This window comes from Herpailurus yagouaroundi, unplaced genomic scaffold (assembly GCF_014898765.1).
Source record: "Herpailurus yagouaroundi ecotype Mexico unplaced genomic scaffold, PumYag 216, whole genome shotgun sequence".
Taxonomy (NCBI): domain Eukaryota; kingdom Metazoa; phylum Chordata; class Mammalia; order Carnivora; family Felidae; genus Herpailurus; species Herpailurus yagouaroundi.
In genome coordinates, this window is record NW_024412447.1 from 4,128,673 (window position 1) to 4,154,953 (window position 26,281).

Sequence of the window (26,281 nt, forward strand, 5' to 3'; positions counted from 1 at the left end):
CATGTTTATGGCAGCACTATCGACAATAGCCAAAGTATGGAAAGAGCCCAAATGTCCATCGATGGGTGAACGGATAAAGATGTGGTCTATATATACAATGGAGTATTACTCGGCCATCAAAAAGAATGAAATCCTGCCATCTGCGACTATGTGGATGGAACTGGAGGCTATTCTGCTAAGTGAAATCAGTCAGAGAAAGACAAACATCCTATGACTTCACTCATATGAGGACTTTAAGAGACGAAACAGATAAGGGAAGGGAAACAAAAATAATATAAAAACAGGGAGGGGGGCAAAACAGAAGAGACTCATAAATATGGAGAACAAACAGAGGGTTGCTGGAGGGGTTGTGGGGGGGGGATGGGCTAAATGGGGAAGGGGCACGAAGGAATCTACTCCTGAAATCATTGTTGCACTAGATGCTAATCTGGATGTAAATTAAAAAAAATAAAAAATATATATAAATCACCTCAAAGAGAAAAAAAAAATCACAAAGTTTCCTTTGTAATTCTATGCATTTTACTTTGGGCACTGAAAAGTATTCTGCCCAAATGTCTATCTGTGATGAATGGATAAACAACAGTACAAGCAATGAAAGACAATTCCACTTCTATCTATTTATTTTTAAAGATTTTATTTTTAAGGTCATCTCTACACCCAGTGTAGGGCTAGAACCCGTAACCCCAAGATCAAGAGTCGCTTGCTCCACTGCCTGAACCCGCCGGGCGCCCCTATAATTCCAGTTTTAAAAGGACGAGAAGGAAACGTTCACTCTGCTACAACATGCATGAACCTTGAGCACATTACGCTGAGTGACTCAGCCAGACGCCAAAAAACAAATACTGTATGATTGCAGTTATACGAGGTATCTAAAGGAGTCATACTCAGAAACAGCACAAAGGTGGTTACCAGGGGCATTGGGGGGAAAGGGAATTTAACGCGTGGAGGCTTTCCGATTTGCAAGAGGCGAAAGTTCTGGGGTGCTGTCTCACAACGGAATTAATGTGCTTACTACTAAACTCTAAAGTTAAAATTGTTGGCGATGGGGAAGTTCTGTTACTTCGCCACAAATTTTAAAATGCAGGATGCAGTAAAAACACAAGTTAAAGTCTTCAACGTTTTGTGAACAGCGTATTTCTGAGAAGAGGACCGTGTGTATCCTTAGGTGCCACAGGCGACCGCAAGGTTCCCGGCACGGGAAAGGTTAAGAGCCCTGACGCCTCCTACTGGCCGAACCTAGCAGGAATTCCGGGGGCGACAAGGATTCTGGGAATTGTAGTTTTCAGAGCCCCAGCCAGAGCCTCGCTGTGAAAGGTGGGCTTGGAGCCGGGAGACAATAGCTCCAAGATGGGCATCTGGGCTGGCGGGGAATTCGTGGGGTGCGCGCTCAGCGCGCGCCTGTGCTCCCGCTACGCACCTGCAGCCTCGCGCTGAGGCACACACGGTCACGCAGACCGGGCGCGCGCACCTGTCACTTGCACCACGCAGCACGTGGCGCTCCCGGTTTGCAGTCTGCATCTTTTCCAATCTAACTGGCCACCCAAGCATCTGCGGGTCACGGTGGCAGGTGCCCCCTTGCTCCCATCTGACACATCCCCACTGGAGCAGAGGCCTTGGCAGTGACCGTGGGAAGAATGTACAGGTTACAGATGCGCAGGGAGGGGTGTGCCAGTGAGAGGACACAAGCCAGTGCAAAGGCCCTGAGGTAGCGGCTTGCACGGCCACCACGGTGGCTGGGGGAGAACGGCAGGGGATGAGGTGGGGTTGGCTTCGCTAGACACGAAGAGCCGTTTAGACAAGACGGTAGTCGGGTCTCCCAGGTGAGCGCTGGGCCGCTGCCTAGGTAATCGAATGGCACTGTTCCCCCTGGGGCTGCAGAGGCAGCCTCGGAAGCGACTCAGCGGAACTCCCGCGAGCTGGGGGGAGGGGGGGAGGGATGCTCCAAAGGGGCTGGGGAGGGGGCGTTGCCCTCGCAGAGGCCCCACCCCCAAACTCTCTAGGCCCTGGAAGCCCACGGTCTCAGTTCTCCACCCACCCGCGGCCCAGCCGGTTAGCGGTGGGAATACAGCCTGAGGACTGAGGGAAGAAATAGGGAGCTGGAAACGTGATCTGGGGAGGGGGGCGGGGGAGGCAATCAGGGAGGGGGGGCAAGACTCGTTCCCACCCTCCTGGAACCTCCATCCCAGAGCCTGGCCTCGGCTGTCGGTGGGGCAGACTGGAAGGAAATGGCGTGGGGTGGCGGCTGGCTCTATTTCCAATCCCGGGTGGCCTTTGGAAGGGGGCTGGGCGAACAGAGTCGGCTGGGTCTGGATTCCCTGCGTGACTCTGCTGGCTCAGGCTCTCTCAGAGACGAACTCTTCCTCTGCATAAAGGGAATTGTTCAATAAATAGGCCTTCAAGGATGATCATAAATTAGCTGGTGGCACACTGGGCGTGTGTGTGTGTGCGCGCGCGTGTGTATGTATGCACGCGCGCAACGCCCACACCCACCTAGGCTGGGGCAGGCTTGAGTGGATTAGGGCAGCGGCACCAATATTCCAAGAATTGAGCCTCAGTTTTCCAATGAATAAAATGGGTATAAGGACCCCCAAAACGAGGCTTGCTGGAGTTAGAGGCAAGCGACGCGATGTCGACCTAATTCACCTAATTACGGGCAAGACCACACTCTGGCACTTGCATCCAGGGACGGCTGGACTGAGAAGGCGAATAAATAAATGTTCTGCACGGCTCGGCTCCAAAGCTCCAATGTGCCCCCTTAGGGAAGCTGTCCACGACTACGAAGACAAAAGATACAGCCTGCTTCCTCCTAGGCGCGAGAGAGGAGAGGACCCCACCCAAGACTGCCGCCCTCAGGGACCCTGCGCTACCCCCACCTCCGGCTTGGGCTGCGGAGCTCCTGACGGCCGCCAGGTGGCGCTGCAGACGCTCCTGCTTCGCCAAGCTGGGCGGGGCTGGATTGTTCTGGAGTAGGGCCCCTCCGGAAGCCTCCCTCAGACCTCTGTAGAAGCCCTGTAGCCAAACAATAAAAAGCAAAAAAAGGACTGTGTTCAAAAAATGCAAAATAAGACTCAATACAGTACTTACATATTTATGTGGTCAAATTACAACTGAACTTGCTTCATCTGTCCTAGCCTGAGGCCCTGGGGCCCCAGTGTCCCCTGTTTTGGGGGTCCAGAGCAGGGGCCTGAGGACCTGCTCAGGGTTACAGGAAAGAGGACTAGATGGGGTGGTTCTCAGAGCAAGGAGGCTTAAGCCAGTCTTTAAAAGTGGGTAGAATTATTGTTGCACTATATGCTAACTAACTTGAATGTAGGTTAAAATAATAAATTAAATTAAAAAAAATTACGCATGCAAAAAACAAAAAGGCATATCTTAGAATGACCTTATAATCCAGAAATTCCACTTAGTTTTACATCCAAGATAAATAAACATGTGTGTATACATAAAAAAACAAAAAATAAAAGTGGGTAGAATTTGGGGGGCCTGGGTGGCTCAGTCTCTTAAGCGTCTGACTTCAGCTCAGGTCATGACCTTAAGGTCTGTGAGTTCCAGCCCCACATCGAGTTCCCTGCTGTCAGCACAGAGCAGGCTTCAGCTTCTGTCTCCCTCTGCCCCCCCCCAAATAAATAAAACATTAAAAAATATATATATATACACACATATACATGTGGGTATAAGTTGGGGGGGAGAGACACCGGACTGCAGGCTGGGAGGTGGACCTGGTCCCAACAAGTACGGAGCCCATCACCCAAGTAGGTGAGAGGGTGGATTCTGGAAAGCGTGTCGGCCAGCGATGCCCTTGCAAATCCGGGAACTCGGCCTGAACCTGCCTGCTAATGGTGGCTGGACATCCCCTAGCAGATGAGGTCAGCGAGCTGTGTCTGCTGGGAACTGGAACAGGAGTGACCTCCAAGCTCCATGGGTCAGAGTGGGCTGGGGGGGTACCTGGCCTGGGAGCAGTGATGGGGAGGGGGTGAGTATCCAGGGAGACCCAGGTCTTGACCCCCTTCCCGCCCAGCCCTGATCAAGGTCGGGGAGGAAGATAGGTGCCAGGAGATAGGTGTCAAAGGATAATTTCCAAAAAGCTAAATAGAGCTGGGGCGCGGGGCTGGGTCAGTCAGTGGAGCACACCTTTATCTCCGGGCCGTGCTTCCGGCCCCACAATCGGGGTGGAAGATTACACTAAAAAAATCTTTTTTTTTTTTAAATTTTTTTTTTTAACGTTTATTTATTTTTGAGACAGAGAGAGACAGAGCATGAACGGGGGAGGGGCAGATTGAGAGGGAGACACAGAATCCGGAGCAGGCTCCAGGCTCCGAGCCATCAGCCCAGAGCCCGACGCGGGGCTTGAACCCACGGACCGCGAGATCGTGACCTGAGTTGAAGTCGGACCCTCAACCGACTGAGCCACCCAAACGCCACTACATTAAAAAATCTTAAACAAACAAACAAAATCTTACTCAAAAAGGAGCTAAAATCATGACTCTCATACAATTAGACAAGGAGCACTCGTCAATGATGTAATTCAACTCATTAATTAATGAGGGGGCACTAACAGTAAAACTGAGCATCTGAGCAACTGTTTTTTCTCCCCTGCTCTCCTGAGAAACTGGCATTTATACAATTCATTTACTTTTATTTTTTTGTTTTAGAGAGAGAGAGAGAGTGCACGGGAGACGGACAGAGGGAGAATTTTTTTTTTTTTAATTTTTTTTTTTTTAACGTTTATTTATTTTTGAGACAGAGAGACAGAGCATGAACGGGGGAGGGGCAGATTGAGAGGGAGACACAGAATCGGAAACAGGCTCCAGGCTCTGAGCCATCAGCCCAGAGCCTGACGCGGGGCTCGAACTCACGGGCTGTGAGATCGTGACCTGAGCCGAAGTCGGACGCCTAGCCAACTGAGCCACCCAGGCGCCCCAGAATTTTTTTTTTAAGTTTACTTATTTTGAGAGAGAGAGCTAGAGGGTGCAAAGCAGAAACCAAGGAGGAGCAGAGAAAGAGAGAGAGAGGAAGACAGAGAATCCCAAGCAGGCTCCACACTCTCAGCACAGAGCCCTAGTTGGGGCTCGAACTCAGGAACTGTGAGGTCACGCCCTGAGCCAAAATCAAGAATCAGGTGCTTTAGGCACTCCAACAGAGAGTGAGAATCTTTTTTTTTTTTTTTTACTGTTTATTTATTTTTGAGAGACAGAGAGATAGAACATGAGTAGGAGAGGGGCAGAGAGAGAGGGAGACACAGAATCCAAAGCAGGTTCTGAGCTCTGAGTTGACAGACTGACAACAGTGAGCCCGATGTGGGGCTCGAACCCACAAACTGAGATTATGACCTGAGCCAAAGTCGGATGCTCAACCGACTGAGCCACCCAGGCGCCCCTGGAGAGGGAGAGAATGTTAAGCAGGCTCCATGCTCCGCACAGGGCCCCACATGAAGCTTGATCCCATGACCCTAGGATCCTGACCTGAGCCCAAACCTAGAGTCAGATGCTCAACCGGCTGAGCCACCTTATAAAATCCATTTTAAAATGTTGGGATAAGATTCCCAAATTCAATAGAAAACAAAACCTGACTAATGTCCTTTGGGGCAACGAAGGGTAACCCTTGAACGGCAAATAGCATACAATTTCACTTACAGGTGGAATCTAGAAAACAAACAGATGAACAAACGAGAAAACAAAGAGACTCTTAAATACACAGAACAAACTCTCGTGTTTACCAGAGGGGAGGTAGGCGGAAGGATGGGTAAAAGGGGATGAAGGGGATGAAGAGGTACAAGTTTCCAGGTATAAAATAAATGAGTCACAGAGATGAAAAGTACAGCATAGGGAGTTTAGTGGGTACTATTGGAACAACATTGTATGGTGACTATGCTTAGTCATGGGGAGGATGTTAGCCGTATTTCAATAACAAGTAAAATTTTTCAATTATTTTTGACAGAGAGAAAGAAAGAGAACAAGTAGGGGAGAGGCAGAGAGAGGGGGACAGAGGATCCGAAGCAGGCTCTGTGCTGACAGCAGAGAGCCCAATGCAGGGCTCGAACTCCAAAACCATGAGATCGGGACCGGAGCTGAGTCAGACACTTAACCAACTGAGTCACCCAGGTGCCTGAATAATAAGTAAATAAAGAAGTAAATAAATAAATAAATAAATTCTTTCTTTCTTCCTTTCAATGTCTGTCTATTTTTGAGAGAGAAATAGAGTGTGAGGGAGGGAGGGGCAGAGAGAGAGGGAGACACAGAAGCCGAAGCAGGCTCCAGGCTCTGAGCTGTCAGCACAGAGCCCGATGCGGGGCTCGAACTCATGAACCGCGAAATCACAACCTGAGCCAAAGTCAGACACTTAACAGACTGAGCCACCCAGGTGCCCCATAAGTACATTTTTTTTAAAAAAACCAGTAACTGTTGGTATTATCTTTTGTATCAGACACACATCCACAGGTTAACCTGTAACTTCACCAAGTCCGAGCCCTTAACAGAAAGCAAACAGCAAGGCAAACAGAGGCCTCCTAGAGAGTTAAGTCTTTAGGTGCACTTGTTAGACAAGGCAGTCCTTCTCTGGGCCTTATTTCGAGGTTTTGGATGACATTTCCTGGCACAGGAGAGATGTGGGTGCTCGGCCAGGCCCCGACACATGCTAAAGCCAGGAATACTTCCCAACCTTTCTGGCCTCAGCCTCCTTAGCCCCGAGAGGCTCGGACCCACATCTTCCAGCTCTGACAGTCTCCACCCTCCAAGACTGATCTTACCACCAAATGTATACCCAAGGTCCCCATTTCATTTCATCCCTACCCTGCTCTGGTCCAGCCGTCCTAGGGACCTCAGGAAGGTAATGACATTGGGTTCAGAGGGACTCAGAACAGCCACAGTCCCCAGGTCTGCTCTCAGGTACTATGTGATTCCAGGAAAACTCGGCCCCTCTCCAGGCCTCTGCTTCGGGTTGGCCAAAGGGGAAGGTGGAGGGGGTCTGTGGCTGCCCCCGCCTGCTCTTCCACAGGGGCCCCCCAGATTTGAGAATCTGGGGACCCTCCTTGCCCTTGGTGCTACTGAATGCCATTCAATTCAAAAGGAATGAGCCACTGGGGAAGAGACCTGATAAGCTCCTAGTGGTCAGGAGCTCAGAAACAAGGTCTGGTCTCTTAAGATAGTGGGAAAATCTGAGACGTTTTGTGGATTCAGCAGGAAATAGTTTAGCAGTTGACTGGCAACGTCTGCCATAAATGCAAAAATGAAAATAGGTTGTATCTTGCGTATTTACCCAACCTGGTCAGGTAAATACAGGCTCGTTGTCTCTCTCTCCAGTAGAGAGTCAGGAAAGCGCAGATTCTGGTCCCAATTTTGCCACTGCCTTGCCGAGTAAACTGAGGAAACCAGCCCCTCTGAGCCTCAGTTTCCGTAGCTATATAAAATGAGAGTTAGTATCTTCCCAGGGTTGATGTGACAATAAATACTGTCAGTGAATATCTTCATGTTGCAAGAAATGGAAAATACCAATGAATCTTGTTTGGAACAACGAACATTGGTTTCCCTAAACTGCCTAGAGATGAGACTTCAGGTATGGTATGATCAGGGTTCTGACTCAATTTCTCTGTGACTCTGTTAGTATTGTTTTTTTTCCCCACAGGTCAGCTCTGTCTTCAAGGACCCGAAGCCTGCTACAGGCCCACACTGACTTGGGGTAGATTGCAATGTTCTGGGCCAGCCCGCTAAGCAACGGCCCTAAAGTTGCTCCTGATTGGGCAATTTCAGTCACGTACCCAATCCCTGGAGCACTGCTTGTTGCCTGGATCGGAAGGAGCCAGGAAGAGAAAGAGGGTCTTTCCCCAGGATCCGGAGTTAGAGGAAGAGTGAAGAGTGGAAAGGAAACCAGTAAAAAGGAGGGAAGGTAGGGATGCTGGGAAGGAGCCACTGGGGCACGGTGGATGAGGAAAGGAGCGGCTGACAAACTTCTCCAGGCAGCCCGACGCCATTGCCTCGGGATCAGACAGCCCGGGAGGCTGGAAAGGGCACAGCAGCTGAGGTGTGCAGGGGGGAAGGGGCCCTGGGTGAGGGTGTGGCGCAGTGGGGGGGGGGGTACTTTGGGGAAGGTGCCTCCAGCCGGAGATCTCAGAAACCACGCCCTGCAGGAAGCCAGTCGGGGTCCCCTCCGGGAGCCTCCCGGTCCCCCAAGCCTCCTGCTGCGCCCTCCGCGGTCTCCGCCAGCAGGAAGCAGGGGGCGGGGGGGGGGGAGGCGGCGGCTCTCCTCAGGGGGTCGGGGAGCGCACTGGTCCCGGGACGCGGCGGCTGACGGAAGTACCGCGGGACAGCGGTTGCAGAGGGCAGAGGGACCCGGGAGACGCCCCCTTCCCAGCCGAGCCCACAGTTGGGGGCTCCCTCTTCGCGGGCGGGGCCCTTACTCACTCCGACCCCCACTGCCGGATCCAGGGCCCCTCTCTCCGCCGCGGCTCGGCGCTCCGGCTCCCTCTCCCCGCCCGCAGCCCCGCCATTGGCTTCCCAGGGCTGCGGCCGCCTCGGATTGGTCCAGCTCCGCGAGGCCCCGCCCCCTCGTCGGCACAAAGGGGAGGCCCACCCCGCCTCCCGGCGCTCAGATCCTGCGGAATCTGGGGGCCCGCGTGCCCTGGTTGCGACCCCCGCCCGGACCCCGCGGCGCGGCTGAATCGTGGCCCCCCCAGCGTGGGGGTTGTGAGCCCCAAAGGGACGGACTTAGGCCTGGGGTCCCCGCCGGAGTCTGCACACCTACACCCCGCCCCCGGGGCTCTATGACCTTGTCGGAACTGACCCCCAAGTCCCCCTTACTTCATTTTCTCCTCCCTGCCTGTAGTGCTGTGGGTGTGGGTGGGTGGACTCATCGGATTATTAGTGCCTTGATTATAAGCTCTTACAGGTGAGAAAACTGAGGCTCAGTGAGGGTAGGTAATCTGCCCCCAAGTCACACAGCAGTCAAGGGTACCCAATTACCAATAATGAAGAGTGGGGGGAAAAAGAAGGGTGGTGTAATCCCCGTGCACCGCCCCGCTCCAGTTTCCCTCCAAACACACTTGAGACCCTCAGCTAAGCGGGCTGGAGGAGGGAATTTCAATAAAATTTGGCAGGGGCGTTTAGAGAGCCAATGTAGGCTTTGTTCCCACCTCCCCCTCTTAGGCAAGTTTGGCCTCCCTGAACTTTCCTTTCCTTATCTGTGAAATGGGATGACAACCGCTGTGAAGATTAGACGGGACCTGCCTGGTGTCAGGCACACAGTAGAGGCTAAACACGCGGTGCCTTTGGAGACGCTGTGAAGGGGTCACAGTCCACAGGACATCCTTAGAGCAGGGTGGACCTGCTCAGCGGGGGTCTGGAGGGGGGCATTCGCACTAGGTTTCCCATGGAGACTGACGGGCCTGTGGGTCTTGGATTGTGGGACGGCCCCAAGCCAGAAGAGCAGGGCAGGGTGAGTGTCCAGGCTGCCCCAGCGGGGTGGGAGTGGGGGTGCCATTCAGGGTTTGCCAGACAGGGGCCGTGTGAAGGGGACGATGGGAACAGAGCCTCTCCGTGCCCAGCGAAGATGGGGCTAGGGGGTGTAGGCGGGCTCGAGGGCTCCGGGATTTCCAGAACCACCCGGAAACGTTCAAAGTGGTTGGCACTTGTGAAGCTCTGGGAGAGGGTGACCAGGTTCAGGGGACACTGGCCAGGACTCCTGGGTTCAAGCTTGACACCTGTGGCATATGGCAGGTGTGAGTCCTGAGTGGTCAGGGCTTCCCTTGTGGGAACCGGTCAGTGGCCCTGTGCTCCTGGCCACCTGCAGGGTCCGTGTTTGGTTTCATCCCCAGCCTCTTACAGCATGGACCAGCATCCTTTGTAAGGAGCAGCTGACCCCTTCACCTCTCCAGCACCTGCAGCTGGATCACCTCCGCATCACCTGCTCTCCCCCCATGGTTTCCCAAAGACCCTCTGCAACCCAAAATGTCTTTTTTGTTTGTTTATTTAGAGCGAGAACCAGTGGGGGAGAGGCCGAGGGAGGGGAGACAGAAGATCTGCACCGGTCCGTGTTGACAGCACAGAGCCTGACGTGGGGCTCGAACCCACGAACCTCCAGATCATGACCTGAGCCGAAGTCGGAAGCTTAACCAGCTGAGCCACCCAGGCACCCCGCCCCAAAATGTCTTTTTAATCTCTTTTTAAATTTTGAAATAAGCACACACTCAAAGTTGCAAGTACCATACAAAGTAAGGTTTTTTCCTGGAAAAAATTGGAGAGTCATTTCCCAACCTGATGCCCTTTCTCCCCTTATATTCCCTTCAAACAAGTTTGTTCTTCTTTTTTTTTTTTTTTTTTTTTTTTTCTTAGAAAGAGTGAGCAGGAGCCGGGGAGAGGGGCAGAGGGAAAGAGAATCTTAATCAGGCTCCACACTCAGCACAGAGCCTGACGAGGGACTCGATCTCATGACCCTGGGATCATCACCTGAGCTGAAATCAATGGTCAGATGCTCAACCGATTGAGCCACCAGGCGCCCCAAGTTTGTTCTGTATACATAGCCACGTTAAGGTTGCCAAAATAGGAATACGTTACTACGCAACGAAACACGACCTCCAGCTGATGTTCAGACCCCATGAGTTTCACTAGTTGTCCCCAAAATGTCCTTTATAGCAAAAAATCCAAGCCGGGTGTTGTGGTTAGCTGGATCTCGTCTTCGGCCCATCTTTGGCTTTCCTGACCTTGACATTTTAAAAGGTTACAGAGCAGTTACAGGCCAGGAGTGGTTTGGACTTATCTGACCTCATGATTTCTTTCCGATTTTGCTTTGTGGCAGTAATATCACAGAGCTGATGCTGTGTTCTCGGTTCGCCCCGTTCCTGGTACTGCTTCCTGTAATGATATGGTGAAGGGCGTGTCTGCCTAGGTTTTCTCCATGGAAAGCGTCTCTCTTTTTTTTCTTGGTCAATCATCAATCTTTTGCAGATGTGCTATTTTGTAAAATACTCCGTTCCTTATCAGGGTTGACTTCCAATTACTTCCTGTATTTATATCTCTACAGAATCACATTTTTGTATCTATTTTACTCAATGGGTTGTAATCTGATACTATAATAATTTTTTTTTTTTCTTTTTGGATGCTAAAATTGTCTCCCACTTGGCCTGTGGGAATCCCTCCTATATGGTTCTTGTGTCCTTTGGACATCATGTCATACTTTTTTTTTTTTTAAACAGCTTTATTGAGGTCTGATTGACATACACTCAATTGCACATTTTTAAAAAAAATTTTTTTAATGTTTATTTATTTTTGAGACAGAGAGAGACAGAGCATGAATGGGGGAGGGTCAGAGAGAGAAGGAGACACAGATTCTGAAGCAGGCTCCAGGCTCTGAGCTGTCAGCACAGAGCCCGACGTGGGGCTCGAACCCACAGACCACGAGATCATGACCTGAGCCCAAGTCGGATGCTTAACTGACTGAGCCACCCAGGCGCCCCTCAATTGCACATTTTTGAAGTGTAGGAGAGAGAGAGACTGGGAAGGGACAGAGAATGAGAGGGAGAGGGAGAATCCCAAGCAGGCTCTGCGCTGTCAGCCCACAGTCTGACGTGGGGTTCGAACTCACGAACTGTGAGATCATGATCTGAGCTGAAATCAAGAGTCAGACGCTTAACGGACTGAGCCACCAGGTGCCCCTGCTACATCCTTTTTTTTTTTTTTCAACGTTTATTTATTTTTGGGACAGAGAGAGACAGAGCATGAACGGGGGAGGGGCAGAGAGAGAGGGAGACACAGAATCAGAAACAGGCTCCAGGCTCTGAGCCATCAGCCCAGAGCCCGACGCGGGGCTCGAACTCACGGACCGCGAGATCGTGACCTGGCTGAAGTCGGACGCTTAACCGACTGCGCCACCCAGGCGCCCCTTTTTTTTTTTTTTTTTTTAATGATTGAGAGAAATTCACAATGCATAAAATTAACCGAAGTGAACAAGTCATTGGTATTTAGTGTATTCACAGTGTTGTGCCACAACCATTTCTAACTAGGTCCAGAACATTTTTATCACCCCCAAAGGGAACCCCCATACCTGTTAGGCAGTCACTGCCCATTCCCACTAACCCTCTGTCCCTGGTAACCACCCATCAGCTTTCTGTCTCTCTGGTTTGACTTATTCTGGATATTTCACACAGATGGAATCCTACAATACATGGCCTTTTGTGCCCGCTTCTTTCTTTCTTTTTTTTTTTTTAACGTTTTTATTTATTTTTGAGACAGAGAGAGACAGAGCATGAACGGGGAGGGGCAGAGAGAGAGGGAGACACAGAATCAGAAGCAGGCTCCAGGCTCTGAGCCATCAGCCCAGAGCCCGACGCGGGGCTCGAACTCACGGACCGCGAGATCGTGACCTGAGCTGAAGTCGGACGCTTAACCGACTGAGCCACCCAGGCGCCCCTGTGCCCGCTTCTTTCAATGAACACCCTGTTGCCAAGGTCCATCCGGATTGTAGCGCCGATCAGTTTTTCATGCCTCTTTACGGCTGAATACTATTCCATTGAATGCATGCAACGCATTTTGTTTATCCTTTTATCCTGTGACAATACACTTGGATTGTCTCCATCTCCTGGCTATTGTGAATATCAGCGCTGCTATGACCCTCTGTTTACGAGTCGTGTTTGAACACCTGCTTTCAATTCTTCCGGTCATATACCGAGGAGCCACGTTGCGGGGTCACATGGGCATTCTATATTTAACTTGTGTACCCGCCAAACTTTCCGGCGGGCTCTGCACCATTTTATATTCTCAGCGGCAGCATAGGGGGGTTGCAGTTTCCCCGTGTCTTCAGCAACACTTATTTTCCTCTTAATTTTTTTTTATTATGGTCACTCTAGTGGGTACGAGGTGGTGTCTCCCTGTGGTTTTGACCTGCATTTCCCGGGTGGCTAATGCCATGGAGCATCTCTCTACGTGCTTGCTCTCCATGTGCTTGCTGATCCTTGGAGAATCCTGGATCCCTCTGACAGGTCCTCCCTGTTCTCTGCACCAGCCCTGATCAGACCACACCAGGGGCCCCGTCCGTCCTTTTTGTGGAGCCTAGGGATGAAGGCACGAGGTGTGGCTGCTCCCAGGCCCTCTTGAGGGGACAAGCTAGGAAATGTGTGCATGTTCACACGCAGGGCACATTCACACACGTGTATGATTCCCGTATCTATTGATTTGTATTGAAACTCCTGAGTTTACACTGATGCATCTCGGGGTTCACTCTAGTTTCCTCCCTTTCTGTATTTGTAGCTGCCTTCTCTACCAGTGAGAGTCTGGCTGCCGTGATCCTAATGTTCCCAATCCTGCTGTACCCGAGTGTGCCCCCAAACGCACCCCACCTCTCATGGCCACTGTCGCCCCATCGCCCTGCAGACACCCTCCTCTCCTGCTCGGTCACGCTGTTTCCACTGCCTCCTTACCCCGCATGGGCTTGGACACCCTTCGCCTCTCCTGCCTGGAGATGCTTCCCCCTCCACTGAGCTCTTTCCCCCCCCCCCACTCTGATCCCCGGAGACGGCCACCCCCCTCCTGGACACCTTCCACGGAAGCCCTCGCCACCTGCTGGCCTCTGGGCCCTGACCTCTGCGCAGAGCCGCAGTGTGCCCCGCCCCCAAGTGTGAAGGCCCATTTTGCTCTGCCCCAGCTAATGGGTTTAGGACTCCGTTGTTCCAGAAGGGAAAGGAAAGGAGAAGGGGCAAAGAGAAGAGGGAGAGGTCCCCTCTGTTTCCTGCTTTATCTTGAGAACTCATGGCAGGTGTGCCGTTTATAACCAAAGCGACAAGATGCGACTAGATGTTGTACCCCCCTCCCAGCACACCTGCAGGTAGAGTTGATGGGGAGGGGGCTGCACTTCCAAGGCCAGGGCTTGGGCCTCTGCTGGGGAGGGCTGGAAAGGACCGCCTGGGGACGCAGGCACTGGGGGGGGGGGGGAAGGGCTGGGCACGCAGGTGGCCTCCTATCCTCTTAGCTTCCTCCCCAGACAATGGGCTGCCTTCTGCGGCCTGAGATAAGAGCCACGTCCAGGAATCACAGAATCACAGCCTCCTGTCTGCCGCCCAGGAGAGGACTGCTTCCCTGGGGACAGTCCCCTCATGTAGCAGAGGCCACCCGTCTGGTCCCCATCACCCTGCGCCTTTGAGAAAGGGAGGTGTGAGGCCCTACCCTTGCTCCAGGACTCAGCTTCTCGAGGAGAATATTTTCTTTTCGTTAAAAAAATTTTTTTTTAACGTTTACTCATTTTTGAGAGACAGAGCACGAGGGGGGGAGGGGCTGAGAGAGAGGGAGACACAGAATCGGAAGCAGGCTCCAGGCTCTGAGCTGTCAGCACAGGGCCCGACTCCGGGCTCGAACTCGTGAACTGTGTGATCATGACCTGAGCTGAAGTCGGATGCTCAACCAACCGAGCCACCCAGGCGCCCTGATTACGTTAACTTTTTTAATGTGGCTCTAGAATATTCCAAGTTACCTTTGTGGCTGGCATAGAACATCTCCAGTCCCGGGAGCCCCCGGAGCCCCACCCAGTCAGCACCTCCCCCGGAGGCCGCTCTCTGCTGTCACCCTACACTAGCTTTGACTGCTCTTGAACTTCAGGTAAATGGGGTCACACAGGAAGGGCTCGTTCCTGTCTGTGAGGGTCAGCCGTGGCATTCATGTCCTGGCGCACTCATGTCCTGGCACATTCACGGGAATTTACTAATCCAGGCCCTGGATGGGACAAGGGGACCCAGCGAGCAACCACTCCACTGGGTCCTTGGCTTGAGGAGCTCGCAAACGGCGTCCCCTCCTGGGGACAGGGGACGTCTCCTCCCTCACCTCAGCCACCATCTTCCTGCGGGCGATAACTGGAGCCTGTCACACTCCTGCTCCAGCCTTGCATGGCCCCGGTGCTCTCAGGATAAAGCCCAGAGCACAGGTCTGCAGCTCTGGCCTCTGCCACACCATCTCCCTTCTTCTGCACCCAGATCTGACTCCAGCTGGCCCCTCAACTCCTGCTCCCCTGCGGGATCCAGTGGACACATCCCCGGAACTGTTCTATGCCAACGACCCCGTGGGGGAGGCAGCACTGCGCCCATTTCCTGCCCCCCGGGCCCCCTCGGAGGCTGCTTCCTCGTCCGTATGCTGACCTCTGTTTCTTTGAGCCTCTCCGTTCCATTGCAGCGAACCTCGATGGGAACCAATCACGCGCTGATCACTAATCGAATTTCCCTCCTTTATGCAAAGTGAGCAGCAAACGCCACTAGGGCCATGGCTTTGTCACCAGCAGTGTCACTGATGCCTTCAGACCATATTACATTTATTGCAGAAATTTCACGATATCATTTAGACTCATCTCATGGTAGTTCTTTCTAAAAAAACTTTTTTTTTTTCAATGTTTCTTTATTTTTGAGAGATAGAGCACAAGCAGGGGGCAGAGAGAGGGGGAGACACAGAATCCGAAGCGGGCTCCAGGCTCCGAGCCCGACACGGGGCTCGAACTCACGGACCGTGAGGTCATGACCTGAGCTGAAGTCGGACGCTTAACCGACTGGGCCACCCAGGCGCCCCAAACGATGGTAGCTCTTAAATCCACCACTAGATGTTATTATTTAGTGTATTAATAAGGAACACATATATTAGCATATTACATTTAAACAATATGTTGAGAACTTCAGTGTAACTGATTTCCTTTGTAATCTTATGTATTTTATGTATATAATCTTATGGCTTATGTGTTTAAAAACATGATACTGAGAAAGGGTTCGTAAGTTGTCACAAGTCTAGTTTGGATACTGTTGGGAAGATGTGATGTCTGGAGCCCTGGCAGCCATATTTTGACCCTGAGGGGCTCAGCCCGAGGGTAAAGCTGACTCGGTAAGAATGGCAGAACGAGGAGTGGGGGAAGTTCCAGGGTCCTTTCCCAGCTATTAGCAGAAATAACCCTGGAAACTCCCTTCTTCAGGACTTCTTCTTTCTTGCTATTTATTAATGACTTTGTTTGGCCAGCTGAGTCAGAGTTTTCTTTCTTTTACTTTGTTGGTACCATGCCTGAAACAGGTTGTTTCCAAAGAGGTCCAGGAATGGCCTAGGGAGAGGTGGGTGAGGACAGAATCCTGTTGGCCTGTTCAGAACTTTTACATGAATTAGAAAAAGGTACTCCTGGGGCACCTGGGTGGCTCAGTCGGTTGAATGTCTGACTTCCGTTCAGGTCACGATCTTGCAGTTCGTGAGTTTGAGCCCCGCATCGGGCTCTGTGCTGACAGCTCAGACAGAGCCTGGAGCCTGCTTCAGATTCTGTGCCTCCCTCTCTCTGCCCTTTCCCTGCTCATGCTCTGTCTCTCTCTGTCTCTCAAAAATGAATAAATGTTAAAAAAGAAATTAAAAAGAAAGCAAGAAAGCAAGAAAGCAAGAAAGAAAGAAGAAAAAGGTATTCCTCTGGGTGGATGAAAGTTACCCTGTCTGGGGGCTGTGACTTCAGGCAAAAATCAAAGTCCTTTTTCTTCCAGGCTAACAGCCCCCAGGTGAGCATGCAGGGCTTGTGTGGGAGGAGCCTGAGTTGGCTCTCACCCCCATGCAGCCTTTGTGTAGGGTACAACCTGTGCAACTGTACACGGATGGCCTGGAAGATGACCGCCAGGCTGAAGAGAGTGGTGGGTTTTTTGAAGGGACATGTGGCACATGTGGCCGCGTGGCAAGGGTGGGGCCTGCAAACGTCAGTTTTCAAACACAGGCCCTCCGGCCGCACTTGAGGGAGACCCACAAACGGCCGGCACCCATGGTCTGCAACTGCTGTTCCCAGCCCCGTGAGGACCTCACTTTGTCTGCCAGGGACCACCCTGCAGGTGTACCTCTTGTTCATGCCCCAAGGCTGCCCTCGTCCCCATCCGAGGACCCCCACTGATGCCCGGACCCTTGGGAAGTGACATGCACTGGGGGGACGTAGGGGGGCCGTCAGCTCAGGACTCCTGAGCCAGGCAGGTGGTGAAAGACTCCCCCTCCCCCACATGAGCATTTCAGATATCCCGGGCTGCTGTGCCCAGCCAGCTGGCACATCCCGAAATGCCAAGCTGTCCCTGGGAAGCAGCCAGAGTGCTGGGCTGGGGGTCACGTGCTCACTTCTGGAAGTTCGGGGTCTGCAGTCTGGAAGGTCCGCAGGTCAGGGAAGATTGAGCCCAGAGAGGCCTGGGCGGCAGGGAAGGTGAGGGAGGGTCTGGCCTCCTGGCCTGGCTGCCCCTTCCCGCCCCTCTCTGCTGCTGTCTTCCCCGGGGCTGCCCGGCTTCTGGGTGGGCCTGGAAGATGCATCCACGGGGCTTCGTGCAGCCCTGCTCTCAGCTGGGGGGACGTGGGGGCTGCAGCCAGGGCACGAGGCAGACGCAGATCTGCCCAGTGGTGCGGCAGGAGGGACGGAAAGTCGCCAGCGGTTTCCGGGGGTCCCCACACCTGTTGGCCATCTGTCAACTCCTCGGCTGTCTCTCCAGTTCCCAGATCCGGCTCCAGCCTCCCGGGGGTGCCCACGCTGTGGCGGGGGCCCCAGGGATGCCCAGACCTGCGCTGCCCAACACGGTCACACGTGGCTTTTTGCATTTAAGTTCAGGGGTGCTCGGTCGGTTGCGCACAAGACTTCAGCTCACGTCATGATCTTTGAGCCCCATGTTGGGCTTTTCAAGGGCAGAGCTCATTTCAGATCTTCTGTCCCCGTCGCTTTCTGCACCCTCCCCAACTCATTCTCTCTCTCTCTCTCTCTCTCTCTCTCAAAATTAAACGCTAAAAAAATTTATACTGGGGCACCTGGGTGGCTCCGTCGGTCAAGCATCTGACTTCGGCTCAGGTCATGATCTCTCAGTTTGTGAGTTCGAGGTCAGGCTCTGTGCTGACAGCTCGGGGCCTGGAGCCAGCTCCGGATTCTGTGTCTCCCTCTCTCTCTGCCCCTCCCCCGCTTGCACTCTCTCTCCCTCAAAATAAATAAACATTAAACATTTGAAAAAAAGTTTTAAGTTAATTTCAGTGAAGTAAAATGAAAAGTTCCGTTCCTCAGTCACACAGCCACATTGCAAATGTTCAACAACCACATCTGTGACTGGTGGCTCCCATGCCGGACAGAGCAGATTCTAGAACATTTCCATCATTTCGGAAAGTGCTATTGCTTGGTGCTGAGCCAGATGCCTGTCTTGACCCCAGGGACACCTAGACTTGGGAGGAAAGTGCCACAACCCCCTGGGGCTGGTCAGGGAAGGAGCCAGGTGGCTCCCCAGACAGGGCAGGGAATGTTTAAATGGGGTCTTTTTTTTTTTTTAATAACGTTTAAAAAATTTTTTTTAAATGTTTACTCATTTTTGAGAGAGAGAGAGAGAAAGAGACAGAGCACGAGCGGAGGAGGGGCAGAGAGAGGGAGACAGAATCCGAAGCAGGCTCCAGACTCCGAGCTGTCAGCACAGAGCCTGACCTCGAACGCACAAACTGAGAGATCATGACGTGAGCTGAAGTCAGACGCTTAACTGACTGAGCCACCCAGGTGCCCCCTATAACTTCTGACTTTCCCCAAATTTAACTACTAATATCCCACAGTTGACCGGAAGCCTAATCTACCACAGAACAGTCGATTAACACATATTTTGTCTGTTATTTACAAACTGCAATCTTACACTAAAGTAAGCCGGAGAAAAGAAAATATGATTAAGAAAATCATTACTTACAATAAATGTAAGAAAAGAAAGGGGAGTGTGTGCCTGGTTGGTCCAGCTGGTAGAACATGAGACTCCTGATCTTGGGGTTATGAGTTTGAGCCCATATTGGGTGTAGGGATTCCTAAAAAAAAAAATTAAATAAATAGATAAAAATAAAAAATAAAAAAATACAAATAAATTGATGAATAAATAAAAATAAATAAGCTTAAAAAAAAAAACAAGGGGCACCTTAGTGTTTCAATCAGTTCAGCATCCAACTCTCGATTTTGGCTCAGGTCGTGATCACACAGTTCATGAGTTCGAGCCTCACGTCGGGCTCTGTGTTGACAGCTTGGTGCCTGGAGCCTGCTTCAGGTTCTGTGTCTCCCTCCCTCTCTGCCCCTTCCCCGCTCCACTCCTTCTCTCTCTCTCAGAAATAAATAAACATTAAAAAAATAATAAAATAAATAAACAAATTCACAAAAAAGATTTCTAAAAAAAAAAAAAAAAGGAAAAGGAAAATCATAAGGAAGAGAGAATACATTTACAAAATCCTCACGTAAGTGGACCCGTGCAGGTCAAACCCGTATCGTTCAAGGGCCAGCTGCACAGGGCAGGACGGAGCAGGAGGGGAGGCGGGAGAGAGGAACAGAGGCCAGACCTGCGGGGACCCGACACTGGGTGCTGGGCACTGGGGAGCCATGGGGGAGGTTAGACACCCTGGCTGCTCCCGTGGAGGCATTGCAGGCCGCTGTACTAGGGAGACAGGCTTCTTCTTATTCCTCCCTGCGGGCGTCTGGAGTTGATCAGACCTCGCTGAACCAGGGAAGAGCAGACCCCTTGTTCCTTGCCGAGATGCCCGTGGATTTACGGGCATTTAGCGGAAAGGGTTCCGTGCCGGCTCCGGCGAGAGTGGATGGCCGCTCCACTTGGCAGATGGAGATGCGGCCCGAGACAGGCCTGTCCCGTTGAGCTTTCACAGCGTGGGTGGGGATGAGGGGAGCCCCAAAGGGCACAGGCCGTTTGGAGCAGGAGTGGGGTGGTGGCCGGTGCAGGGAGGCTGAGGCTTGCCACCAGCCAGCGGCCTCTCTGTCGCCAAGGAATCCGGTCTCGCTCCTGGCAAGGACATCTTGGCAGGAGCCGGGCTCTGCCCGGGGTGCTAATGCCCTCTTAATTAGCCAGGCTCTTGCCAGGCACCTGCCGTCACAGCCTCACTTTGCAAAACATGCTTGGGCCTCAGAGTCGGACCAGCCACTGCCCTGCTGTAGGTCAGGTGGGCGGCCGGGTGCGGCACCCTGGGACGGCCTCTGAGCAGCCCGCTGAGGCCCATCCAGGCTTCCCTGTCAGGGCATCGACGTTCAGGAGGATGCCAGAAATTAAAATGATTTCTAGGGACATGTTTTCAGTAACAGAGATGGGACAGGCCGGCCTCCAGACTTTTGCCCCAGCTGTCCCTGACTCTGCCTGAACGGGTCACTCACTTCCCCCTGGACTTCTGGGTTAACTCTAGAGTCCCCCCTGCCCAGGACAGCTCACCACTTGGGCCACCACAGATTTGGTGGTGCCTTCCAGGGGCTATAGTTTAGAGCCGGGGTTGGGTCACGAATCTCTCGCCAAAGCCGATGAGAGCCACAAGCCTGGGACCCTGACATCTGCCCGTTCCTCCTTTAAAGCTGGGCTACCGCCTTTCTGTTCTGCCCAGGCCTCAGGTGCCCTCTTTGTAACCGGAAGGCACTGAAGCCAGAGTCTGGCAGGGATGCTTGTGGAGACGGGGTGATGGCCTCATTCTGCCCTCCTCGGTTCTGTCCGCACAGGGCTGGGGTGCAGCCTATGGCCTTGGCCAGCGCAGCTGGCCTGGAGTCCCTCCCATTTGCAAGACAGCCTGGAGGGACGCAGGCCGTACCAGGCTGCTTCGAGGGGCCCGCAGCCGCAGAACAACAGAAGCCATTCACAGGCTCTGGCCTCCAAGGCCCCTCGTTTATGGTGGGCTGGGCCGTGGACATCTGTGCGTCTATACCGTGGAAGCACTTCCGGCCCCTTATGCACGCCTGGGCCGCACTCCCCTCCTTTTGAGAGAAGGGAAACCCAGTCCCCATCACACAGCTCTGAGGGATGCTGGCCTGAAGCTCCCGGGACACTTCATGCCCCGGTCCTTCTGGGGACGAGGAACCAAAGCTTCCAGGGGGCTGTGATCAGCCCCGGGCCACCCGAGGCCCCAGGGCCTGGTCTCCGGGTGAGAGTCCAGAGGAGTGGGCAGAGCCCCGAGCAGGTGGGGTGCGGGGTTTCCAGCATCTCACTGGGCGGGTGTAAACCTACCGAGCCACGGCGGGGGGGGGGGGGTTGCTCATTGGGAAGAGTCGTCAGGAGACAGAAGCAAGATGCAGAGAAAAAAGCCAAAGCCAAATAAATAAACAAAATCCTCAAATATGAAGCTATACGTTCCTATATCTAAACATCTATCAATATCTCCCAGAGTAGGGGCGCCTGGGGGGCTCGGCCGGTTCAGTTCTCCGACTCTGGCTCAGGTCACGATCACACGGTTCGTGGTTTTGAGCCCCGCGTCGGGCCCTGTGCGGACAGCTCAGAGCCTGGAGCCTGCTTCCGATTCTGCGTCTCCCTCTCTCTGCCCCTGCCCCCCACTCACACTGTGTCTGTCTCTCTCTCTCAAAAATAAGTCAACGTTAAAAAAATTAGAAAGAAAACATTAAAGCATGGCGAATCTGGGGTGCCCGGGCGGCTCAGCCGGTTAAGCGTCTGACTTTGGCTCAGGTCATGATCTCACGGTTTGTGGGTTCGAACCCCACGTCAAGCTTTTCACTGACAGCACGAGAGCCCACTGTGGATCCTCTCTCCCCCTGTCTGTCCCTCCCCCGCTCACACTCTCTCTCTCTCTCTCTCTCAAAAGTACATAAACACTAAAATGAATAAATAAATAAACACTAAAAAACCATTAAAGCAGAGAGCGCCTGCTCGTGCTGTCCTCTGCTGACACAGAAATCAGGCTCCATCCATTCCCCTCCCCCCACCACTGCTTTTGGAGGGGCGCTGGGTGTTTTCTTTCTTATTTTTGTTCTTGCTGTGCTTCTGTAAAACCTTTCATTATGGAAATGTCCAAACGTCTATGGAAGTAGAGATGCTCACACAGGAAACCCCACGCATCCACCACCCTCTCGGGAAGATCTTAAAGCAAACCCCAGGCGTCTCTGTCATTTCGCCGGCAGAACTTCTGGGGAGTGCTTCCGGAGGGTGAGGACAGCGCGTTCTGGTCTTTGCCTAACTAAGCCCTGCCACGAACAGCCCCATCTGCGATTTCATGAGACGCTCTGCAGGTTATGATTCCCATTCACAGGTGCGGCACCAGAATAAGTCTTTCATGCAAGGTCCCGTGGCAAGGATGTGTCAAAGCCAGGACCCAGGGGACTCCAGTGTCCCCTCGACTTTTGGGCCAGGTGTCACTTCAGAAAGCCTCTGCTCCTCCGTGGTGGGAGCAGGGAGCCCCGGGGCTGCAGGGCTGGGGACAAGGGGTGTGGGTCTCTGTGGCTCAGGACCCTCACCTGGAGGACCGGGGCCCTCACCTCGGAGCTGGAGAGCTGGGCGGCCCTTCCCGGTGGCCTCATTTCCCTCCCCGGACCGGGCGGGCGTCACGAGGTGGCCAGCCCGGGGGCAGCTTGGCCCAGGTCCCGCCAAGCACTCTGTTCACCCCGTGCCGTGCCCTCCTTCCAGGGCAGCTCAGGTGACGCCTGGGCTCCCGTGGGACCCTGGGACACAGTGACCGTGTTCCTGTCCTTCCCCAGAGGGACCCGAGGCGGGGTCTGCAGACAGCACCCTGTGACCATGCTGGACATAGAGGTGCCCCACGTAACAGCCCTGGGAAAGGCCAGCGGAGGGAACGCGGGGTGGGTGCAGAGCAGCGGACGGCTTTTGAAAATGCTAACCGCATCTGAGATTTTGTTCCTGTATTGGTTTCCCCGAAATCATTATTAATAATAATATGTATATGTATTTATGTTTAAAGTTTATTTATTTTGAGAGAGAGAGAAAGCGTGAGTGGGGGAGAGGCAGAGAGAGAGGGAGGGAGAGAGAATCCCAAGCAGGCTCCACACTGTCAGCATGGAGCCCGATGTGGGACTAGAACCCACGAACTGTGAGATTAGGACCTGAGCTGAAGTCAGATGCTTAACCGACTGAACCACCCAACCCCCCCAATAATATATATATATGTATATATACATACATATATATACATATATATGTATATACATATATATATATATATACACATATACATATATATACACATATATATATATATTTAAAACCAAGAAGTTTCCGGGGAGCCTGGCTGGCTCAGTCGGAAAAGCATGCGACTCTTGACCCCAGGACCATGAGTTCGAGCCCCATGTTGGGTGCGGAGACTGCTTACTTATAAATAAACAAATTATTTATATAAAAAAGAGGCTTCCCACTCACCCCATCCAGGGATCTATGGTCATGAGATTCACACATGGGGTCGCTTGCTCTGTCCACAGGACACCCTCTTTTCCCGGCAGCTGCTGTGGGCCACGGCTCTCTCACTCCCAATCTCCACCCAAGCTAGTCCAGGGCAAATACATGTCACCCACATCGGCCTTGGACAGAGGACGGAGTGAGCTCCCCACTACCAGAGGCATTCAAGGCAAGACTGGACAGCCTTTATTTTTCACGTGGTGCACGGGCCATGGCTGGGCAGGGAGATGCACAAAAACATGTTGGTTTGTGGTTGAGGGTTTCACTATTGGGAGGGGGTTCTGGCCAAAGCAGGGCATCAACGGCAACAATCCAAATGTCCTTCCATATGACACCAATTAAACAAACATGGCGCATCCAGCCAGGGAATATTATACAACCGTGAAAAAGAACAAGGAAGCCCCTTTTGTACTGAAGCGGAAACCGTGTTAAGATACACCAAGCAAGGAGCACCTGGGTGGCTCAGTTAGCAGAGCATGTGACTTGATCTCAGGGCCCTGAGTTCCAGTCCCATAAAAAAAAGATACACCAAGTACTCAAAGTGTTGAAAGTAATGGAGAGAAGAATACAAACTCACGTTCGCTGGTCTTTGCGTAAAGAAAGGAAAACACAAGACCCCAATCTCACTGCACTTGTGGAGCTGATGGGGTGGAAACCGGGATGGGAACAAAGACTGGGTTGCGTTGTTGAATATTTGAACCCCAGGAAGGCATCATCTATTCAGACAAAAACTTAAATACTACAAAAACCTAAAGAATTTAGGTCTACATCCTTTGAAATTCTTCGTATACTGACCCCAGCTGACCTCGCCCCCCAAGTCCTAGGACTCAGCCGCTTTTCCACAACACTGCAGGATCGATTGTGTTCACTAGACTGAGACGGTCCTTGTCCTGTGGGGACATCTCAGGTGTCCTTTTCTGGTCCTCCCCCATCCCCCGCCCTTTGCAAAATGGCATGTTCATTTATTCCACAAATTAGGCACGAGCCTCCGTGTTCCTGGCTGATGGATCCTAAAAGGCTTACAGGAGTTGCCTGACTTTGCTTGACTACAGGAGTTCTCGGGGGTTCCTGGGGACCCTGGGGGCCCGAGGGGACCCGTCTGTGTCCCCAGGATCCTCCTGTCAATGTCATTAGTGAATAATGAAACAGCTGGCGTTTGTTGAACACTGACCACACGCCAGGGAGAGTTTCTCAGCAACTGTCCTGGGGCGGGCACCGTCACCATGCCCCTTACAGGATGGCAAAGCCGAGAGCCAGGGATGTGCGTTTGAACCCAGGCTCCCACCATACCCATCTGGACTCACCAGTCTTTCTAGCCCTCAAGAGCGTCACCTGGGAAGGCCTGGACCCCGCTCCCACCTCTGGCCCGATCGAGAGGCAGGAGCCCCCAACCGCCGACCCCCTCCTGGCCTCTGGGCTGCAAAGCTGTGGGAAGGGGCCTTGGGGCCCGAGAGGGGAGCTGCAGACAGGGGGGAGGTGTTGCGGGGCCTGATCCCCGTGGGGGGGGGTCTCAGCACTCCAGCACCACTGCCGGCATGAGGTCGGGCACCCCACAGCCTTCTGTAAATGCTGCAGCTATCTCTCGGCCTCTCCTCGGAGCCTTGGAAGTTGGCCAGGGATCTGGGGTCTTTCTAGTTAAATGGACGGCTTCCTGGGGACTGGAATGGGTCCTCAGGGAGGGCCAGGGCCAGTGTCTGAGCTCCATGCCCCCAGGGACTCTCAGACCGGCCTGAGATGGGGGGTCTGTATCTCTTCTACAAGAAGGAAACTGAGGCTCTGAGAGGTTAGGTAACTTGCCTAAAGTCACACAGCCAGCGAGACCCTGGGTTTCGAGCCTAATAGACAGCCTCGCAATGAGAAAGTTTGGATGTACCGGCTCTTGAGGAATGGGTTTTGTGGGAGGGGAGGCTATGGTCACTGTCAGTAAACCCATTTGAGCCGCAGTGGTGAGAAGGGGACCCCATCTTCCCCTGGAAGACAAAATATCCCCGGAGGAGTTTGCCTGGGTTGGGGCCGGGGGGGGGGGGGGGCCACAGTGCAGACCAACCAGTAGGAGCTAGTTCAGTGCTCTCTGCCTTTGGCCTCGGGACCTTGTGGGCAGCCTGTGGTCATGCTGGCATTCCAGGGGCTCGCTTGGCATGTGGGGAATGTCCCAGCAAAAGTCCTAGCCTTAGAAAAGGGAAGTGTTCCTAGAAGGGGGAGGAAGTAGGAGGGCGGTGGGTGTCGGCAGGGAATGTCCCCTTTGAGGGAGGAGGGCAGAGAGCTGGGGTCCTGAAGGAGGAGGGCTACCCTACCTTCCAAACCCCTTCCAGGGTGCCCAGCTCAGCCACCTATGAAGTGGGAGCCTGGGGGTAGAAAGCGAACGGCCCGGTGGTCCCGGGGGCGCCCACCTGGATTCCACCCCTCAGGCTGCATCCCACCTCCGGCCAGCCCGGAAAAGGGTACACTGATCTTGCACTGCTCACCCCACTGCCTGGAAGACCAGCACCCCGAGGCTCCTGCAGCCCCAGAATGGGAACAGCGGTCACTCGTCTCTGCCACCAGCTGAAAGGGCTATTTTGGGCTAGCAGGGCTGGGTGCTTGGGCCACCGGGAGGGTCTGGGCGGCCTTCAGGGCAGAGTCTTGCAAGACCTGAGTTGGGGTTGTTGGGGTGTGCCCCCACCCCTCCTCGGTCCACTGGCCCTCTTGGGGGGATGTGGGGGCGTCTCCCTCCTTTAAAGCTCTGCTCTAAGGCCACCTCCTCCGAGCAGCCTCCAGACCGCCTCCACCCAGTACTGATGTGTTCTGTGGCCTCTGCGGTCTCTGTCACAACCTCAAACCCGGCCCGTCCTTCCTCCCATCTAGGCTTGGGATGGAGGCGGGGTGGGGGTGGGGGTGGGGGTGGGGGCTTCGAGGGGTCCCGACCTCTGGGTAGATCCTCAGGCTGCGGCACTGCGGGGGTGGGACCCTGGCACTGGGGGGGAGCGAGCCGAAGCGGGGGCGCAGCAGAGGCCTGCCGTGCGGGAGGAGAGGGGACGCCGAGCCTGCCAACCGCGCCCCTCCGCGCGCTCCCTGCGCCCCCTCCCCGCGCCGAACCCCGGGGCGGGCCGGGGGCGGGGCCTCGCGGCGCTGACGTCACCCCGCCTAGAAAGGGGCTCGCGCGCCGCGGGCCGG

The 26,281-nt window shown here is 53.5% G+C and overlaps 1 long non-coding RNA gene across 1 annotated transcript; it reads right to left on the reverse strand.

Moving 5' to 3' along the window:
• Nucleotides 1-607: 607 nt before the first annotated feature.
• LOC121017537 (uncharacterized) lies at nt 608-8,499 on the reverse strand. The gene is made up of 3 exons (XR_005784809.1): nt 8,397-8,499; nt 2,874-3,009; nt 608-2,362 (listed from the first exon to the last, which is right to left on the reverse strand). It is a non-coding gene; the product is annotated as an uncharacterized LOC121017537 (long non-coding RNA).
• Nucleotides 8,500-26,281: the final 17,782 nt, after the last annotated feature.